A 22,474-nucleotide genomic window follows, 5' to 3' on the forward strand; every position below is an offset into this window, starting at 1 on the left:
CACAGCTGCCTCACTGAACTACAAGCAGGCCAAATTGATTCATCTTAGTTTTCAATCTATTTATTCCCTAAAGCCAAATAGCTTTGTCTATGTGGATCTTTTGGAATCCAAAATAATTTGGATCATCTGTATCTGATCCATATTAGTTTTGATCAGTCCTTAGCTGGTAGTTAAAAAACTGGGATAACTAAAAACAAGAGAAAATGAACAAAAATACAAAAGCAAAAACACCTCTTTTCCCTAGTCTGGGCCACTACACTCATCCCTTACTCCAACCTATTCCAAGATACAGGATGCTAAGGTTTGCTACAAATTCTGTCATCCTAAATTGGGGCCTGTCTGATAAAGAAAAAACAAACATTTATTAAGATCCCTTGTATTTAACTATCCTGGACACAAGAGGAAATTCAAAGCTTAAAATTTACAAAGCATGTCCCTTATGACAATCCTTAGGGTACATGGTTAGATTGTCATTACCCCCATTTTAAAGATGAGGAAGGTAAGATTTGAGGAAATGAAATGATTTTCCCATGATCCCAGAGCTCCTGACTCCAATTCTGGTATATTTTCCACTATATCACAGGGAAAAACACTTCAAGGGCCCATTATGTCAACTACTCATCCAGAAAACTTCCACCAATGTATGGATAGCAGTGCTTCAAATAACAAGCTGACGAGGTGAGATCCCTCTCACATTCTTATTTCATTAACATTATTATGATTTTATTCTATTTTTCCCCATGGGATCCAAATAGAAATGGGCAAGTATCTATTCTGCCATAATAATTTATATTCAAAGTTCTCCAAACTATTGCACAGATGTAAAAAATAACTGCTCTTATAGTTTATTAAAAGCATTAGGATGTTAGCTCATCCTCCATAGGCTTACTGTTAATATCCTCAGAATAACACCATAAGAAGATAGGGCAACAGGAACAATATGTAGTTCCTCCTGTTCCTGAATGATTTTGATCTCATCTGATAGGTCTCTATACTTTGAAAGCTTTGTGTTCCATGCAAGAGTTTGTTGGTGCAGCTCCAACTGGTTTGCAGGAGCTGATACATTTTCAGTGTGATCAGAAATCAGACCAGGGCTTGATTTATTATTATTATTATTATGTTGGTTACCTAGACAAGAGAAAATTATGGAGAAACTGTTAATAATGATTGTTAAACTGAAAAGCAGTTTAACTGGTAAGAAATGGAGATAAGGGGCAGCTAGGTGGCGCAGTGGATAGAGCACCGGCCCTGGAGTCAGGAGTACCTGGGTTCAGATCGGGCCTCAGACACTTAACACTTACTAGCTATGTGACCCTGGGCAAGTCACTTGACCCCAATTGCCTCACTTTAAAAAAAAAAAAAAAAGAAATGGAGATAAGACTGTGCTGGGCCCCTTCATTAAGTGAATGCCCTGGAGCCCATGACTTTGCCCTTCACTCAGAATGTCCCATCAGAAGGGCACATATATGCATGTATATGTGTGTATGTATGTGTGTGTATGTGTGTATATTTATATGTGTCATGATATATACTTTGACCAGAATCATATATCATAGCAGATTGAAGTAGAAGCAGATATGTCTTCTCTTAAGCCAGACATAAAAGAGATGTGCAAAAATATGAAAAATAATAGCATTTCCCCCTTTTTTTCTAAAATATGGTTGTTTTAATGAAAATATGTTAATATAAATAAATGTTTTACAAAAAACCAGTTTTAATATCTTGATGTGGTAAATATCAGTAGATATAACTTACATAAACCAAAATGTTTTGGTGATCACAATAACTTTTAAATCATTTAAATTTAAATGATTTTGAAGAAGATATGTTTTTTAAAAAGTCCTGAGACCTAAGAGTTTGAGAACTACTGTCTTAAAGCATCATTCCCAGAGGGGAATTGTGGGAAACACACTGAACTTGAAGGGTTGGGATCTAGTCTCAGCTCTGACATTGTTTACCTGTGGCACTGATGGAATCACTTTGCATCTCTAAGCCTGTTGTATCAACTGTACCTGTGGTCGTTGTAGAGAGCACCTGATGGTTCTCTCTTGATGTGAATTATTCTCATTTGAGTTTTCTTTGTCTCACTTGTCTGCCTCCCTTTGCAACCACATCACCCACAATTGAAATGCATGATACTAACACAATCAATGCACCATCTGGAAAAGTTATAGTGTGAGTAAACAAGGACTAAGGTGAGGTTCCAGATGAAAGTATTCCCAAACTGTTTTCTGAAATTTTCCCAACCATCAGCACCGAGGTATAAGGTTCCTCTTGAGCCCTTTCTGTAATTGTTTTAAGAATCTTCCTCCTGTCTCAGCAACTGTTTCAAGGGAGATAGTCCAAAGGAGAAGCACTGTCATTATTCTCACCTCCAATTTTCCTCACAGGGAGGTTAGGGCAGAGGTGAAAGGGACATTCAAGGGGACTCAAATTAAATATAAGAATCATCAACATAAAAAGTCACTTTTTTGAGAATTAATTTAAAACTTAGCAAGGGTTTTCCTCACAATGAGCCTGTGAGTTAAGAAGAAAAGTGATAATATGCCCATTTTACACAATGAGAAAACTGAGTCTCAGAAAATTTAAGTGACTTGACCAAGTTGCATAGCTTTTCAGCATCAGAGTATTGCTTTAAACACAGGTCTTTGTGGTTTATTGGGAAGAGTAAAGGCATTGCATTCAGAAGTGGATTGATAGACTCACCTCTGAAAATTATTGACTGTGGGACCCACACAGATAGGTTAACTTCTATGGGCTTCAACTTTATCATCTGTAAAATGAGACAGTGGGACTAGGTGATATATTTCTAAAGTCCCTCCTAATGCTTTAAATAATACATTCTTATTTAATGGAACAAAAAAGCAAAAACAAAAATCTAGTACTTATTATATATATGTGTATATATATATATATATACATATCTATGTATATGTATATATGTATATGTGTGTGTACATATATATATATTATAATATTACCTCTTGTGAATTAAGTAGTATGGTGAATGTCAAGAAAGAACTCAGGGCTTAGACCTAGGAGACTTAGGTTGGATCTCAAAGTTGCTCATCCAGCTTTGCGACCCTTTTAGTCGTCTAAACTCCAATTTCCTCATGTGCCCAATGGGGGAAATGCTTATACTATAAACCCTACAGGATCGTTATGAGGAAAGTGCTTCATAAACCTTAAAATATTATTGAAATGTAAGCTGTATTTGGAGCACACACACACACACACACACACACACACACACACACACACACACACACACACACACCCTTACTTTTATAGTTCTGACTCAAATCTCTGTGCTCCATCTTTCCAATGAGATAGCCAGTGCCCTATGGTCCTCTTTGTCTGGCTGAACTCCTCCCAATGCCATGGGTCTGCCCTTTCCATAAACTTTCCCCTCCTTTTGGAATCTTATCTATTTAATGGTCCATGCCCTCAGGGCTTTTTTCAATGACTATCTTCTTAATCCGATAAACAACTTCACCCTAAATTTGTGACAATCTTCATCATGATCAGACAAGATTTAGAAGGTACAACAACAATTTTTGGACCCTACACACATCACCCAGGACTCTTCACCCCCTCTCCTGCCCGAAGCCTGCAAGCCTATGAGGTACAGAGACCCAGAGACTTGTTGCTTCAATCAAAGAACCAAAGAACTATACCTCAGTTTGCCTAAGTATGCAATACAATCAATAATAATAATAATAAAGATAATAATAAAATAATGATGATGGTAGCAACAAACATAAATATTATAATTACTATGTTCCAGGTACTGTGCTAAGCACTTTATAATTATTATCACATTTGATCCCCACAATAACATTCATTTTACTGATAAAGAAATTGAGGTAAAAAGAGGGTAAGTGATTTGCTCAGAATCACACAGCTAAGAAGAGTCTGCATACAGATTTGAACTTAGGTTTTCCTGACTTATATGCCTACGTATATAAGCAACTGATTTAAATTAATAATAAGAGTCATTCCCCAATGGATGAAAGATAATAAGGATATGAACAGATAGTTCTCAAGGAAAGAAACCTGGGCTATCGATAGTTATATGAAAAAAAATTCTTCAAATCCCTACTAATTTAAGAAATGGAAATTACTGTAAATCTGAATTTCTACCACATATCGATCAGATTGGCAAAACAAAAAAAAAAAGGAAAATGTTGGTGTGGTTGTGAGAAACATGTACAATGATGTGCTATTGGTGAATATGTTCATAGGCACAATAATATGGGATGATAATCTGGAATTATATACAAAATGTTATTAAACAATACCTGTGTTTTAGCCCAGCTATACAACTGTTAGATTTATTCCCCAAAGAGACTTTTTAAATGGAAAAATGTCCTATATGTACAAAAATATTTATAGCAGCCCTTTTTTGTGGTAGTATAAACCAAGCAACAAAAGGGATACCCATTAATTAAGGAATGTTTAAATAAACTGTGGTCTATAAATATGATACAATATTATTTTGTTTTAAGAAATGAGGAAATAGATTATTTCAGAAACCTGGAAAGACTTATATGAAGTGATCTAGATTAAAGTAAGTAGAATCAGAAGAAGAATTTAAACTTGAACATCAGTATTTTGTAAAAGAACTATTTTGAAGACTTAAAAATTGAGGAAGATCCAAATGAGCAGAACCCAGAATAATTTATGCACTACTGAAAACATAGTAAAGGCAACAGCTTTGAAAGGTATAAGAATTACGGTCAATATAATGACCAATGACCATCCATAATTCCAGAGGAACAGGGAAGAAATATTCTATCTACATCGTGGCCAAGAGCTAATGGGTCTTATTATGTATGTATGTACACACACATATGTAATATATGTGTATGTGGATATGAACAGAAAGTTTTCAAAGACAATTATATGACTATATCCTTAAATGAAAATATAGATAGATTAAAAGGGATTTGTACATATAAAGATACATGTGTGCATGCATGCATACATACATGTAGATGTACACACATATATGTTAACGCACTTACAACCCCACAAAATACATTGTCACACATTTGCATGTGTTTACATGTATATATTGTACACACCCATGCATACATATTTAGATACATACAAAGTACAAGCACATATACATACATATGCATGCATATGCACTTTGCATCTTCTGCTCTGACTTCAGCTCCATAGAACAAAGTGCTTCTCCCAGGTTAAGCTCATCACTTTTAATTGCATAACAACTATCTACTAATCAGGTATTGATTAACACCACCTCCCTCAGCCTCCTCTCTTCACTGATTGGAGAGCTGGAGGGCAGAAAACCAAAATCCTACCAATACTTTCCTTTCCAAAGGATAGATATTGAATCTCAGATCATTCCATGTTGCAACTACTACTATGCCTAGTTTGAACTCCATAAAACAAGATATCGCTATGCTGAGTATTCTCCTATTCCCCCACTTTTTGCTTGGCACTGTGATAAAATAATGGGATTTGGCAGATGCCCAGGGGCCCCACCTGAAGATTGATTTAGAATTGTTTGAATTAGTGAGACTGAGAAATTGACTGAGTACCTACTTAAGGATGATTGGATGGAGACCACACCTGGCTGGCCCTGAGTGACGTGTTGTTCTCAGAGGCTGTAGACTACGAACATCAGCAGGAGACTACTCTCAACCAAATAGATTGAAGGATCTCTCCTTTTAGGGAGAGAGAGGAACTAGGGAGCAGAGGTTAGCTCACTGGATCTCTCACTGGAGGAACTGGCATGGCAGGAGATGGGAGAAAAAGGAGGGCCCGCCTTGTTGTCCAGGACTTTGGTGTAGTGGGGGACTTCACATGGGCTGCTAGGAAAGGAAGTTGTTTTTTTTCTCTCTGGCAATACCAAACAGATCTAAAATAAGATTTTCCTTGCTATAAGAAATCTGTTCTTAATCTCTCTCTCTCTCTTCACTAATTTCTAATACACTTTAATAAATACCTAAAAGCCTAAACTCTTGCTGAATTTATCAGTGATTTTAGCCAGCTTCCCCCCACCCCCCAAAAAAAAAAAACAACTGGAGGGGCAGATTAGAACCCACATTTAGATTTTAAACATCACAGCACATAATAGGCACTTAAATGTTTATTGTATTGGATACATGTTTGTATCTGTATACATGTATATATATATTTATGTTTATAACATGAGAAAATTTGTTTTGTTTGACTACATATTTTTTACAAGGAACTTGTTTTTCTTTTCTCTTTTACAATGGAGAAAGGAAAGAAAATTGATTTTGGTTAATTAAGAAACAAATTTTAAAAACACAGAGATTGGGGGGTACCACAGCTGTGGAATGTTGCATGCCCTTTCGGAGGAGGTCACTGTATGGTTAATTTTGCTTAATTGATTTATTTTGTCACAAGAGACCTCTCACAGAGTAGAAGTAATACATAAATATTTCTAACATAAAACCAAAACACATCAATAAAGGGTTTTTTTAAGTTTCTTTTTAAAAAATACTTTAAAATTCTTATTGATTGTCAAGGAGCATATGAGCCAGCCGTCTCAATATGACCATGCTACTTTTAGACAAATTGCAGACAAACAGCTAAGCTAGGAATTATGGAGGTCATAGACATAAAGTGATCCACAGTCCCAAGCATAGAAGTGGTATCAATTAAAGCCAGGATGGAAGAGAGTAGAGATGGAGTGGGAAACAGGTGAGCACCAAGGAGATGCTGCTTATTCAAGAAAGATACTCCAGTTTTTTCAGTAAGTGCTTTTGTGTGGATTTATGGGGATTGATGCTGAACCTAGGAAGTTGGGAAGAAGTTAGTGAAAGGGAGCTATTTCTCTTGCCTTTTCTGCTTTGCTATTATTTCTTTTAAAAAAATATGTTCTTTGTTTAATGTTTTTTTTTTCTCAGAACATTTTAGAATTATTTGTATTATTTTCAATTGTTCCTCCATAGGAAAAAAAATTAATATATTTAAAGTGACAAGAATGTTTCTCTCTCTCCCTATGCTCTTGTTTTGGTCTGGAATTGCCAGCAGACATTTTAGACTTAAGAAAAGGTCACCTTGACAACCTGTATAATGGCATCCTTGTCAGTGCCAAATGTCAGCAACTCTGCTGGTTTCCCACTTCTCAGGATTCTGGCAACCACCAACCAAGTGATGATGATGCTAGGTTCACCCACTATGGCAGCAGCCACAGCCTTTCCTATGCTACCCTCACAGTAATGGTTTTACACAGTCAGGATGTGGCCATGGGTTTCACAGGCACTGTCAAGGATGTTTCTTATCCAGTGACTTGATGGTAATTGGATGTTGATCTTTTCTTTCTTCAGATGTTCTGCAGCTGCCAAGGTTTCATGGAGGGTCACTGCAGCTGCAATCACAGTCACCTGGTCATCCTTGCTCTTCAGGACCACCTTAGCCTGGCCAACCTGGAAGTTTTCATGGTTGTAAATGATGTCATTTTCTTGGGAGCTAGTCCTTATGAAATAGCTGCCCTTCGTGTTGGCAGCTAACTACTGCTTTCTCAGTAGCCACAACATCACTCAGGTAAAAGACTGTCCAATTAGGAACAGTCCAGAACATGGGAAGGCTTTCAAGTGACATAGGAGAAGGACAATCTTCCTGGATGGATACTCTGCCATGTGAGCCACAGAAGTTGGTGATACTCTCAGAAATGGCTGCCATATGGATTTGGTGAAGAAGATAGCAAACATACTGCAGAAAGGCACAGTCCTGTCCCATGTGGTGCATCCCACAACAATGTTTGCCATGTTCTGTTCTGCCATGAAATACTCACTGAAGTGATTGGAATGCTCCTTCTTGAAGAGTTCTGAAAAGGCAGAATTCTTGGTATCCCCAACCAGGGAAATCACATGGATGCTGGCATGCCTCATTGTGGCCAGGGCCATGATGACATAGGCTTGGTGGGTGGCCAGCTTGTCTCCAATTCTGTCATTTGGAGGACATGTTCACTGTAGGGGCATCCTCTTTGGGGAAGGCAGCTAGAATCTTTTTCTTGCTTTGCATTTGGCCATAGACTTCTTAAATGACCTGTTCTGCCATGTTTTTTTTTTGTTTGTTTTTGTTTTTGTTTTTAGTGAGGCAATTGGGGCTAAGTGACTTGCCCAGGGTCACACAGCTAGTAAGTGTTAAGTGTCTGAGGCCGGATTTGAACTCAGGTCCTTCTGACTCCAGGGCCGGTGCTCTATCCACTGCGCCACCTAGCTGCCCCAGTTCTGCCATGTTTTTGGCAAGGGGCTTCTCATGCCAAGATTCCTTATCTTCCACACCCAAGCTTCCTCTGCCCTTATATGTCTTTGCAATGGCAGCTGGTGGCTTATGTTTGCCCTAGTGGAAGACATTGTTTAAAGTTTAAAATAGACATAAAGAACATGCGCTTAATGAAGAAAATGAATCCATTTTTTAAATAAATTAGAAAATTAAAAAAATACCAACAAACAGAAGTTTGATGGAAAGCGAAGCAGGGTTTTAATTCATGACTTGAATGACATAGAAAATAAGGGAATTATTGGCTAAGTAGATATAAGTAAGAAATAGAAAAGGATTTAGTCAGTTTAGAAAAAATCCAAAACTAGGTAAAGGTGACAGATGGGAGGGGGTAGGGCCTGAGGGTGAGGGAAAGAGAGTGAGTAGGAATAGATTTTCTTTAAAATAGATTAACCAAAAATAAGCAGAAAGTACTGTCTTTCAAAGGAAAAAGAAATCCTAATTCAGAAAAAAAATAACATTAGAGACAAATGTTGAGAGATAAAATACTCATCCTCAAAACTTTAAATGTTAATGGATTAAACAATCCAATAAAATGAAAAAAAAATTGGTAGACTAGATATGAAAACAAATCCCCATAGTATGTTACTTAAAAGAAACATAACTAAAAAGAAAAGATAAACAGAATAGAAACAAGAAATTTGAACAAAATTTACTTTTCATTTACTGCAAAAATCATGAGATATAATCAAGCTATCAGATAAATCAAAACCAAAAATTTAAAACACAAAGATAAATAAGGAAGTTATATTATGTTAAAAGGAACTCCCGATAAACTCATATCAACATTAAACTTATATGGGGCAAATGACATAGTCCTAATAACTAAATCAGGTAATGATAAAGTAGAACTATAGACCAATATTATTAATACATTTAGATTAAAAATTTTAAATAAAATCTTGTCAAACGCGCTAAAGCAATTCACCAAAGAAACCACTCCTAATGAATCAAATTTATACCAGTAATGAAAAGATGATGCAATATTAGTTAAACAACAATCACCGTTTTGTTTAGTTGTTTTTCAATCTTGTTCAATGCTTTGTGACCCCATTTGGGGTTTTGTTGGTATTTTCTTCTCCAGCTCATTTTATAGATGAAGAAAATGAGGCAAATGGGGTTGACTGACTTGCCCAGGGTCACATAGCTATAAGTGTCTGAGGACAGATTTGAACTCAAGAAGTTGAGTCTTTCTGACTTCAGGCCCAGCTCTCTATTGACTGGGCCACCTAGGTGCTCCACAATCAACATAATTAATCATATGAAAAACAAATACATCCCAAATGAAAATCTCAATGAATGAAAAAGAAAATGGACAAAATACAACATTTATTATTCTAAGAAACCCTACAATGAAGAGTCATACAGGAACTTTTTTAATTTCATAAAGAGTATTCATGTAAAAAAACAAGCATCAGATGCAATATGGATAAAGTAAAAAATTTTCCAGTAAATTCAGGAGTAAAACCAGGTTGGCTACTCCTCTCAGTGCTATTTGATATCATTTTAGAAATACTAGCAATAAGGCAAGATAAATAAGTTAAAGGCATAAAGATGGATTAAAAGGACATATAATTATCTGTATTTAATGATAATAAAATGACTTAGAAAATTCTAAAGAAGTTGGGTGTGGTGACACATATTTATTTTCCTAACTACCAAGGAAGCTGAAGTTTGTGGATATTTTGAATTTAAGAATTCTGAGATTCAGTATTCTAAACCAAACTGGGGATCTGAACTAATTCTGGATCCAATATGATGATTCCCCAAAAAGTGTGTATGGGGGGGTCACCAGGCCACTGAAGGAGAAGTGAATTTACCCAGTTAGGAAATAAAGCTGGTAAAATCTACCCTGTTGATTATTAATGGGATAAAGCCTGTGAGTAGCCCCTGAATGCCTAGTCCCAGCATGAGAGGAAGATTGAGTTTATTTTTTTTAATCCTAAGGAATTAGCAAAGATTTTAGCAAATTAGCAAAGTTGCAGACAAAATAAATTCTCCAAAAATCAACAGTATTTCTATAGAAGAGTAAAAAAATTCATGAAGCAAAAATGAATGAAATTTCATTCAAATTGTCTGCACAAAATATTTTTTGGGTCATTCTACCAAAGAACTGAAAATATTTATGCAGGTTAAATTATAAAGTGTTCCATAAGGAAATAAAGAATAACCTAAAATGCTGGAGTGATATTCAATGTTCATGCTTTGGCCATGCCTACACAATAAACATAATAATATTACCCAAAAGGATACTTTACAATAATAATAATTAAACTTATTTGGAAAATTGACATTTCTAAGGTATCAAGGGAAATAATGGGGGGGGGGGAAGTATGAATGAAGAGAGAATACCACTTTAAATTCTCAGACTATGTTTATAGTAGTCATCAAAGCCTTTTAGTATAAATAAAAGACAGAGAAGCAGATAAATGGAACAGATTAGACAGAATTAGAAACAATAGAACTCAATAACTTGGCATTTAATAAGCTGGAAAACATGTTACTTAGAAAATAACCCCCTATTTAATAAATACCAGGAAACTGAGAGGCATATTGGTAGAAATTAAGCTTAGACAAATATTTCACATTATATTCCATAATAAATTCAAAATTGAACCATGATCTTGATATTAAAGATGATACCATTAAAAAATGAAAAGTAACAAAATATATGCCTTTCACAGCTATGGGTAAATAGAAAAATTCAAAACTAAACAAGGGGTAGTAGCAATTACACAATATTTAATTATACAAAATTAAAAACTTCTGCACAAGCAAAATTAATTCATCTAGGATGAGTATAGTCAAATGGAGGGAAGAAATCACTTTATTAAATTTCTCAGAATAGGAATTGGTAACCAAGATATTATGAAAACAGTAGTCATTCTCAAATAGAAAAGTGGTCCAAAAATATTAAGAAATATTTCTCAAAATAATTACAATCTATTAGCAGCCGTATTAAAAAATTCTGAATTGCTAATAAGAGAAATGCATATCATAAAAGGAGGTTTATTTATTGGTTTCACCTCAGGAAATTGGCCAGATTGTAAAAAAAATCAAAGTTAAAGAGATTGTGGGCGCATAGCCACATTAGTAGTGCATGTCTGGTACAGTTGTGAATCAACAGAACATTCTGGAAAATAAATTGGAATTATACAAGCAAAACAATTAAAATATCCATACCCTTTAATCCAGAGTTTCCACTACTAACTACATGTCCCAAGGAAGGAAGTGATAAAAAGAAATTTCTGGGGAGAGGAGAAAAAGGAGGAGGAGGAGAACTGAAATCCAAAGAGCTGCTCATTGATTGAGGAATAACCAAACAAATTGTAGTACATGAATATAATGGAATAACTGTGATCTAGAAGAAAAGTATGATAAATACAGAGAAGCCTGGAAAGACTTATAGAAATTAATGCACACTGGGGCAGCTAGATGGCGCAGTGGATAAGGCACCGGCCCTGGATTCAGGAGTACCTGAGTTCAAATCCGGCCTCAGACACTTAACACTTACTAGCTGTGTGACCCTGGGCAAGTCACTTAACCCCAACTGCCTCACCAAAAAACAAAAAAAAAACAAACAAAAAAAGAAATTAATGCACACTAAAGAAAGCAAAACCAAAGTGCATGGAGGAAGGATAGATAGGTAGTAGGTATTATATACATATGTGTATATATAATAACTTCAGCAGTGTAAATGTAAATAAAAATAAAATAAAATAAGCAAATAAAAACCCATTAAAAGTAAATGTTAGGGGCAGCTAGGTGGTGCAGTAGATAGAGCACCGGCCCTGGAGTCAGGAGTACCTGAGTTCAAATCTGGCCTCAAACACTTAACACTTACTACCTGTGTGACCTTGGGCAAGTCACTTAACCCCAATTGCGTCACTAAAAAAAAAGAAAAAAAAAGGAAAAAAAAAGTAAACATTGCAAAAATTACAAAGAACTATCATGCCTCTAAGGAAGAGATATGAGAGGATACCTCTTCCTTTTCAGATGTGCAATGTCCACTATTGTGAAATACTGCATGTATTTTCAGACTTTTTCTAATATATTAATTGTTTTTTTTTTATTATTTGCCCTTCTTTTTTCTCTTTAAAATATTTTTATTATATGAGATGGCTTTCTGGGAGAGCAGGGGTGAGGAATACAAGAAGAAATTTAGTGGATATAAAAACAAAACAAAGTTATCAATATAAATTTCTTTTTTTAATAAAGATTTTTAGTTGTAGCTTTGATTTCAAGTAAAAATGTAGAGGGGTAGGCCAACTCTAACATCCTTTGTAGTTCTAACATTCTATGTTCTCAGTTTGCTTACATTTCTAATATTTTTCATCTCTCTTTTAACATTTTAAGTTCATTCAAACATTTTATTTCTAAGACCAATTCTGGCTCTAACAGCCAATAATTCTTATAATCGGTAAACTGAAGACCTTTATTTTTATTTTTTGTTTTCTAAAGCACCAATAGCAGAGTTCCTTCTCAGAGACATAGACTGTTATTTCTCTCCTATGTTTTGCACTGGAGCTCCATGGAAGGAGAATATTGCCAGTGCTACTACTCAATAAACATTATTTGAATGACTGGCCAAATGAATATGAAGTAGAAATTTTATTTACCTCAGTAAATCCCTCTGATTTGTGGCTTGCCTTTTACTATTAATTTTCCCAATTCATGCTATCCCTAAATCAATGAAATGTATGCATGAAATTTGCATATTTAATAATTAACCTACTTTTCTCTTTCTTCTACTTCCACTTAACAAAAATATTTTGGAAGGGAGTGGCAGGGGCTGTTGAATCTGCACACATGCTTATCTCATCAAAGATTGGTCTCCACCTCTTTACATAAAACTAAAGGCACTTATTAAGCCCTAGGTCAATTTTAACCTGGTTAAGGTCTTTCTTAATTACCCCTGAAAGAGTTATACAGAGATGACTTAGCTGCTTACATCTGCTGTATAACCACAAGACTATGTATTTCCTAGCATTTTCCTCCAGGAAACAATCAGAAAGATCTGAACTTCCAGACATGTTTCTCTAACTTATCCTTGGAAAAGTGATCATGATGTCTAAGTGGTTTTCTCCATTTGGGATTCCTGTATTTTGTTAGCCCTCTAAGAATACCTCTCTGATATATTTCGTTATGTATTATTATGATGGTCTTTATATCTTTTAGTTACCTGTGATTCTTACTTCTCCCTATGCCCTTTTCTTTCACTCTTCTCAGTAGAAGTAGAAGGGAACACAAAGAAGGAAGGAAAGAATTGAGGGAGAGAGGGAGGATGGGATAGAAGAAGGGAGAGGAGGAGGGAGAAAGGAAGAAAAAGAGAAAGAGAAAGGAAGGGAGAGGAAGGAAGGAAGCAAGCAAGCAAGGAAGGGAGGGAGGGAGGGAGGGAGGAAAGAAGGAAGAGAATCATTTTTAGATCTAATGAGGGAAGACAACACATAAAAGGGGATTGAAAAAGGGAATGGATAACTTGGAGGGGAGATATCTAGGAAGGAGGTCTGGGAGAAGAGGAAAGAAGAAAGCACAGCTGTACTTCCTCAAAATTGAAGTTGTGGGAGGAGTTCACCAATCAAAAGAGAGGACCACAGAAGCAGATGGATCTTCCAAGAAGAGAAATAAACAGAAAACTGGAATGTTTTCCAGAGTGAGGAGTGTGGGACATGTTGGAGAAGGAGCAAAGGAAAGAAGTAGAGATTTTGTGGTACTTTAAATGAACCTAAGCTACTCTGCCTGAAAAGCTTATCCCAATGTTCTCCTTGATGCTGTGAATCAGAACAGTATGTATCTAAACTGATTAAATCATAAATATATTAAAGTATACTTATCTATTTGTATGCTATATCCCCATAGGAGCTGCAGGGTCACAGGATATCAGAGTAGGCAAAAGCAATATTTAAGTACCTACTATGTGTTAGCCACTGTGATAAGAGCTGGAAATACAGAAATAGGCAAAAGACAGTGCCTGCCCTCAAGGAGCTTACAGTCCAATAGGGGAGACAACATACAAACAAATGCATACAAAACAAGCTACATGCAGGATAAATAGGAAATAATTAAAAGAAGGTTCTGGAGTTAAGAAGAATCAGGAAGTTTTCCTTTAGAAGGTGAGATTTTCATTGGGACTTAAAGGAAGTCTGGAAGGTAATTAGTTAGAGGAGAGGAAGGAAAACTTTCCCAGTATGGGGGAGGGGGGTTAGGTCTTTCTCACTACAACATGTTTTCTGCAAATGGAGAACTGATCATGAGAAGCTTTGCTCTAAGATGATGCTTTTCTTTCTTTTTTTTTCTTTATATTTTTGACCTGTGGCCAACAATGGGATGGATAAAAATGATACCATTTTCAATTTTGTTCTCCCTTCTACTTTTATAGTGATGAGGAGCAGTAAAGGAGTATGGTAGTGAGAAGCACAGTTAACTAAAAGATATAATAATATAAAATAAAATACCTTGGAGAGGTGGCCTTGGAGGATTAATAAAGTATAATGTGAGTTCTTGTGGAAAATTGCTTGGATAATGTAGTCACTTATCCCATGATCAATTCCAGGATCAAGTAAAAACTCAGAACTTTCAAATAATTTCCTGATTTATTAGATTATGGGAAAATATTAAGAAATATATTCTTATCTCCTTCCATCGTGAATCTCAACAGTTGCTAAGTGATTTCTTGACAATCTTCCATGTAGACATCCAATGCTCTAGCATTTTCACCATACTAGGGTCTGTTTTATATCTTTTCAATATATAAAAAAAGCACCTAAATGAGTTTTGAAATTCGACTACCTCTGAAGAACTAATAAGGAACATCACTCAGAGTATAATCAAAAGACATATAGTAGGTGTGAACAGGCAGATCTACAAAACCAGTAGGGAACTCTGAAGAACAGAGGAAAAAAGCATGCTTGTAGAAGGAATTATGTCAGGAACAAAAAGTATGTTGGTCTTGGGGCTAAAGCTTGGGGTGATAGATGCCAGAGTGCCCCCAATGCTTCTTACACAAGAGCAAGAGAAAGCAAGAAAGGTGTCTGTGATGTTGGATGGAAATTCTGTGGCAAACATTTGAGAGAATGGATAAACGTTGCACAGAAAGGACAGGCATGGAGGCTTTGTGGTCCACATTGTTCACCATAATGTAAGAAATAAGGTAAATTAAGAATTTAAGAGTAATTATTAAATGAAGGTAAAAATAACTATTAAATTAAGGTAAATTAAGAATTTAAGCATTCACAGATATATTTGAGTATGTACTTATGAATGTCATGAATATGAAATTGTCATAGATTTCACAATAGTCAATAGCAGTAATATTAATGTTAACTTATTTGGGGGGATAATTTTGTTCAATAATTATTGAATCCATAATGATTTCCCTTTTTTATATCATGGACTTCCTGTCACAAGTTTTTTGTCCCGCAGATTACACATAATAATAGTAATAATAGTATCAACAGGTAACACATAAGTTCTTTAAGGTTGGCCAAATGCTTTACAAACATCATCTCATTTGATCCTCATAACAACATTGTTTGATGGTTCTTTTTTGTTCCCATTTTACAGATGAAGAAACTGAAACTTAAAGAGGTCAAATGATTTGCCCAGGGTCACATGGTTATCAAGGGTCTGAAGCCAGATTTGAACTCTGGTCTTCCTGATTCCAGATCTCTATCCACTGAAAAAAATCTTGTGCAAGCTAGATTGTAAGCAGGAGAAGAAAATTATTTCTTCTAAATCCTCTAGCACTTAAGACATTTTGTGTACCCTCCCATATAGAGGGAACATGGATGGGACAGCTAGGTGACACAGAGCGCCAAGCCTGTAGTCAGGAATACCCCTCTTCCTGAGTTCAAATATGCACTCAGACACTTAATAGCTGTTTGATCCTGGGCAAGTCACTTAACCCTGTTTAGCTCAATTTTCTCATCTATAAAATGAGTTGGAGAAAGAAACAGCAAACTACTCCAGGATCTTTGCAAGAAAATTCCAAATGGGGTCGCCAAGATTCAGACATAATAGTAACAAAAGAATAACAACAAATGGAAATTAGAAGACTGACTCTGACACTTTCTATTGATGTTATCCAAATCTAATGGCCTTTTTTCAATCCTTATTCTCCTTGACCTCTCTGCAACTTTTGACGCTGTTGTTCACTCTCCTTTACACTTCCTTCCCTCTAGGTTTTCAGAACACCACTGTCTCCTGGTTCTCTTCCTACCTATCTGCCCACTCTTCTGTTTTCCCTGCTGGATCTTCTGCCATGTTATCGCCTCTAACCATAGGTTTCTGTGCTGAGCCCTCTTCTCTTCTCCCTCTGCACTACTTCTCTTGGTGATCTCATCAACTCCTGTGGATTTAATTATCATCTCTGCTGACAATTCTCATATCTACCTATCCAATCCCAACCACTGTTCTCACCACCAGCCTCACATCTCCACCTGCCTTTCAGACATCTCAAACTAGGTATCCAGTAGACAAACTAAACAAGTCCAAACTTGAACTCATCATCTTTCCCCCTCAATCCTCCCTTTCCTATTATTATAAAGGTCAGCACCATCCTCCTAGTCCCTCAGGCTCACAACTTAGATTTCATCCTGGACTCCACACTCTCACTACCGGCCACCCCCATATACAAGCTGTTGCCAAGGCCTGTGTATTTCACCTTTGCAGCATCTCTCCAATATGTCCAATTCTCTCTTCTGACACTGCTACCACTCTACTACAGGTCCTTATCACCTCAAACTTTGAATATTCCAATAGTCAGATGGGGCATCTGCCTGCCTTAAGTCTCTCCCTACTCTAATCCATCCTCCAATTAGCCACTAAAGTGATTTTCCTAAAGTAAAACTTCTTAAACTGTGCGTCGTGACCCCATGTGGGGGTCACATAACTGAATGTGAGGGGCATGAAAAATTTGGCAACAGTAAAAGTTTATGTATACCTATTTTATATACCAATATACCTAGGGTCATGGAAAATTTTCTTGGCCAAAAAGGGGTCATGAATAGAAAAAGTTTAAGAAGCCCTGTCCTAAAATACAGGTCCAACTATGTCAGTCCCTACTCCAGTGGCTCCTTATAACCTTCAGCACCCAAACCAAAATTCTCTGTTTAGTATTCAAAGCACGTTATAACCTAGCCCCGTCCTACCTCTCCTGTCTTCTTGCACTTTACTCCCCATCACATACTCTTAGATCCAGTCATATTGGCCTTTTCCCGTTCCACAAACAAGACACTCCATCTTTTGGATCCAGTCATTTTCTCTTACAGTTCCCTTTGCCTGGAACTCCCTCTCTCCACAGTTCCACCTACTAACTTCCCCAGCTTCCTTTAAGTACAGCTAAAATCATATCCTTTACTGGAAGCCTTCCCCAACTCCTCTTAATTGTAGTACCTTCCCTTTCTTATTATTTTTGCTATTCATCATGCACAGTCATCCCTTCCACATTGCAAGGGTTAGGGACTCATTGCCCCCTGTGATCTGAAAAATATGAATAATTTTTTTGTACCAGAGAAGTCTGAATTACTATGGTATTAAAGATAGGATATTTTGACATTATACAATACTATACACATATTTTATGCATTTCTGAGTTTCTAAACTTCTGTGTCCTCTGCTGGCTGTCACGTCATCTGTGGCTTCTACAAAACTCCCCCCAAAAATCCCATTTAATTTCTTATGCTGTCCCATAATTTATGGAAACTGCAATGGGGAAAATCACAATATGGAAGGGATAACCATATATAGCTTGTTTGTATTTATTAGTTTGCTTATTGTCTCATCTATTAGATTTTAATCTCCTTGAGGGCAGGGACTATCTTTTGCCTCTTTTATTATCCCCAGTGCTACAGTGCCTGGCACATAGTAGGTTATTAATAACTATTTATTATTGGTTATTAATGTGACATTGGGCAAAACTTCTCACCTCTCTGTGCCTCAGTTTTCTCTTCCCGATGTTAACACTGCTTCTATGTCAGAGCATTGATCTACTGGGACAGCTTCATTTATCCATTTTACCTCCTGAGATTTGTAGTTCAAGAGATTTGTAATTCCTGAAGAAAGCATGATGGAGGACATTAGTTTTAGACAGGGGAATATGTAATATGGAAAGTGAAAGAAAAGGACCCTAGATGATATGATGGTCCATCTATGTTATTCTAGTCTCCTGTCACTATGGTCTCTGAATATAGGAATGATGTATGTACTATGTGGGTACATCCTCTGGAACATTTTTTGTACCCTATTTCTGTGAGCCTACTCCCAAGTTTTGTATCCTAGAAAATGACAAAACCTAAATCCCTGGAGTTTTTATCCTGCTGTATTGTTTGTTGATGAATGGTCTTATTGATAGACACATACACATCCAATTTATTTAATCATATTATTATTTTATTATTTTACATGTAAAGATAGTTTCATCATTTGTTTTCATAGAACTTCTACATCCAAATTTTTCTCCCCTCTCTCTTCCCTCCCCCCTCCAAGATGGAAAGCAATATGATATAGGTTATATATGTACAATCACATTAAACATATTTCTGCATTAGTCATATTGTGAAAGAAGAAGCAGAACACAAGGGAAAAGCCTCAAAAAAGAAAAAAATGGCCAAAAAGTAGAAACAGTATGGTTTAATCCACATTCAGAATCCCAGAATTCTTTTTTCTGGATGTGGAGAACATTTTCTATCATGAGTTCTTTGAAATTGTTTTGGATCATTGCACTGCTGAGAAGAGCCAAGTCTATCATAATTGGTTATCTCATAATGTTGCTATCACTGTGTACAATGTTCTCCTTGTTCTGTTCATCTTGCTCAGCATCAGTCCACTCAGGTCCTTCCAGGTTTCTTTAAAATCTGCCTAATCATAGTTTCTTACAGCACAATAGTATTCCATTACATTCATATACCACAACTCATTTAGCTTTTCCCCAATTGATGGGTACTCACCTGATTTCCAATTCTTTGCCACCACAAAGACAGTTGCTATAAATGTTTGTGTACATGTTGGTCCTTTTCCCTCTTCTATGATTTCTTTGGGATAAAGCCCTAGCAGTGGTATTACTGGGTCCAAGGGTATGTACAGTCCCATAGCCCTTTGGACATAGTTTCAAATTGCTCTCCAGAATGGTTGGATCAGTTCACAGCTCCACCAACAATGCATTAGTGTTCCAATTTTTCCACAGATTTTCCAACATTTATTATTTTACTTTTTTGTCATATTAGCCAATCTGATAGGTGTGAGGTGGTACCTCAGAGTTGTTTTGATTTGCATTTCTCTAATCATTAGTGATTTAGAGCATTTTTTCATATGGCAATAGATAGCTTTGATTTCTTCATCTGAAAATTGCCTGTTCATATTCTTTGACCATTTCTCGATTAGGAAATGACTTGAATTCCTATAAATTTAATTTAGTTCCCTATATACTTTAGAAATGAGGCCTTTCTCAGGAATATTGGCTACAAAAATTGTTTCCCAGATTTCTGCCTTCCTTCTAATTTTGGCTGCATTGCTTCTGTTTGTACAAAAATGTTTTAATTTAATGTAATCGAAATCATCCATTTTGCATTTCATAACATTCTCTATCTCTTATTTGGACATAAATTGTTTTACTCTCCATAGATCTGACAGGTAAACTCCTTCTCCTAATTTACCTATGGTATCTTCCTTTATGTCAAAATCATGTACCCATTTTGACCTTATTTTGGTATATGCTGTAACATGTTGGTCTATGCCTAGTTTCTGCCATACTATCTTCCAGTTTTCCCAGCAGTTTTTGTCAAATACTGAGTTTCTATCCCAGAAGCTTGTTTCTTTGGGTTTACCAAACAGTATGTTACTATAGTAATTTACTACATACACATATAATCTGTGATGTTCAAAATCTAAATTGTGTCATCGCCTTACATTAGAAGCTTTCACACCAGTCTTTGGGCATTAAACATTTATTAAAGCATACAGGTATTCATGTAGAGTTCAGAAAACTAAGAAAAGGCCTATCTAGCTTAGAGTTCCGCCTGGTCTGGTTCTTCCTCAAGTCCTCCACCATGAGCCTGCTTCGATCACAAAGTCTCCAGAAAATGGATTGTGGAAGCTTTTTATAGGTCCAGAGCATGGGTGGTCCTTACTCACTGTTTCAAGCTGAATTGGTTAACGTCATCCAAGTCCATTGGTCACTGGATTAAGGGCTATCCAGGTGTGATTACAATCTAGTTAACTTGGAGTAAGCTAATCAGCAGTAAATCACTCTCACTTAATTCAATCAGTTTAGATTAATCTCCAGGTGGGCCTTTGAGTACCTGACAAATCCCATTATTTTATCACAAATCTTAGATGAGGGAACCAGAAAACAGCCATGAACATGCTATTGCACCAGGCTATCTTCCTTATACTCATATGTCTCTGGGTGTTACTAAAATGTCAAATATAGGTAGGGTGTTCTACCTATAGGTTCCATGCTTACTTTATTTTAAGCAGTAGTTAATGAGGAATTGTTGTAATCTTCATGTTTACTTGAATCTGACTACCATGTTGACCAAAAACAGACTTCATATTGTATATTCAGAATACAAGACTCATGGGGATAGCTAGGTGAGGCAGTGGATAAAGCATCTGTCCTGGATTCAGGAGGACCTGAGTTCAAACCCAGCCTCAGAAACTTGACACCTACTAGTTTTGTGACCCTGGGCAAGTCACTCAACCCTCATTGACCCACAAAAAAATAGAAGACTCATAAACTTGGAAGCAATGCAAGGGAATAGCAATGACTTAGAGTCAGGAGACAATGTGGAACTAAAGTTCTACAACTTTCCACCTGTTCATCCTCAGATAGTTAATCTCTTGGAGTCTCAGTTTTTCTCATCTGTAAAATGGGGATATATCAATATTATTTCATTATTTCCCACATTTGCTTTGTGCCCCCAAAAATGTTTTCTAAGGCTTAAAAAGCTCCCCAAATGAGTTATCATTATTATCAGCATGATTTAAGGATGAGGCTCCTGTCACTTTGTCTCTGTACCTGTTCCCCCCCCCCCTTTCTGGAATGCTCTGCCTCATCACCTGTACCTCTTTAGTTTCCTTAGCTTTATTTAAAAAATCAGCTCAAATCTCATCTTCTACTGATTTCCCTTCCAGGTTACTTCCATATACTCTAAATATAGCTTTATATGCATAGATGTTTACATGTTCCTTTTGAGCAAGAACTATGGTTTTCTATTTTATTTATTTGGTTTTGCCATTCTTTGTATTCCCAGGATCAACAAAGTACCTGGCACATAGTAAATGTATTGACTAACTGATAAATCCTAGGTTTTTTGTTTTGTTTTGATTTGGTTTTGTGGGGCAGTGAAGGTTAAATGACTGGCCCAGGGTCACACAACTAGCAAGTGGCAAGTGTCTGAGGCTGGATTTGAACTCAGGTCCTCCTTTATTCCCTGTACCACCTGTGTCCCCCAAAATCCTAATTAACTACCTTCCTGGATGACCTTAAAGATTGCTTATTCTTACTCCCTTATTTGACAGAGAGGTGGCAATAGTGCTATAGTGCATAAAAGTAAACAGAAAAATTGTACTTGAGGGATAATTATAGGAAGGTAACCAAAATGTGCCCTATCCAGTCCAGTTCCCAAAAAACCTAAAGTGTGTTGCATTAATGAAATGAGTGTCCTTTTTGCCTCAAGTCAGTGCCATGGCTAGAAATAAATGAAGTATGATTTGAGAGAGCATTAGCACATCATAGCAGAATGGAAACCCAGCCATCCTACTTAGCATTAGCTTGTTCCACAACTCACTACTTTCTTTTTCTTTCCTCTCTGGGTTTTAACAGATGGTAGAATTTCTATGCCACTTTTCCTCTTGCTTGTTGCCAGTACAAATTATTTTCTTGCTTGAGCCACACAAAGGTTGAGTATGCTCTTATGCAACTGAGCAAAATTACCCTATTTCTCTGTATTTTATTGTTTCATTTTGTTTTTAGAAAAATACACCATCAGTTGTATTCCATGTAGGATTTTGTTAATTATATACTTTTTCCTCAAAAGGTGATGGCCTAGAACTTTCCAACACTCCTTAGTCTTTCAAATAAATAGATATTAACATTTTGTTTCTTTGCACAGTGTCCCCAATTCCCTGAAGTTTTGCCTCCTTGAATGCTAAAAACCCAATCCTGTGGCAGCCTGGGAATTCCTTT

The 22,474-nt window shown here is 36.4% G+C and overlaps 1 pseudogene; it reads right to left on the bottom strand.

Annotated features, from left to right (window-relative positions):
* Nucleotides 1–7,046: 7,046 nt before the first annotated feature.
* On the bottom strand, nucleotides 7,047–16,551 carry LOC122746159 (annotated as a pseudogene).
* Nucleotides 16,552–22,474: the final 5,923 nt, after the last annotated feature.

The sequence above is a fragment of the Dromiciops gliroides genome, chromosome 1 (genome assembly GCF_019393635.1).
Source record: "Dromiciops gliroides isolate mDroGli1 chromosome 1, mDroGli1.pri, whole genome shotgun sequence".
Lineage (NCBI taxonomy): Eukaryota > Metazoa > Chordata > Mammalia > Microbiotheria > Microbiotheriidae > Dromiciops > Dromiciops gliroides.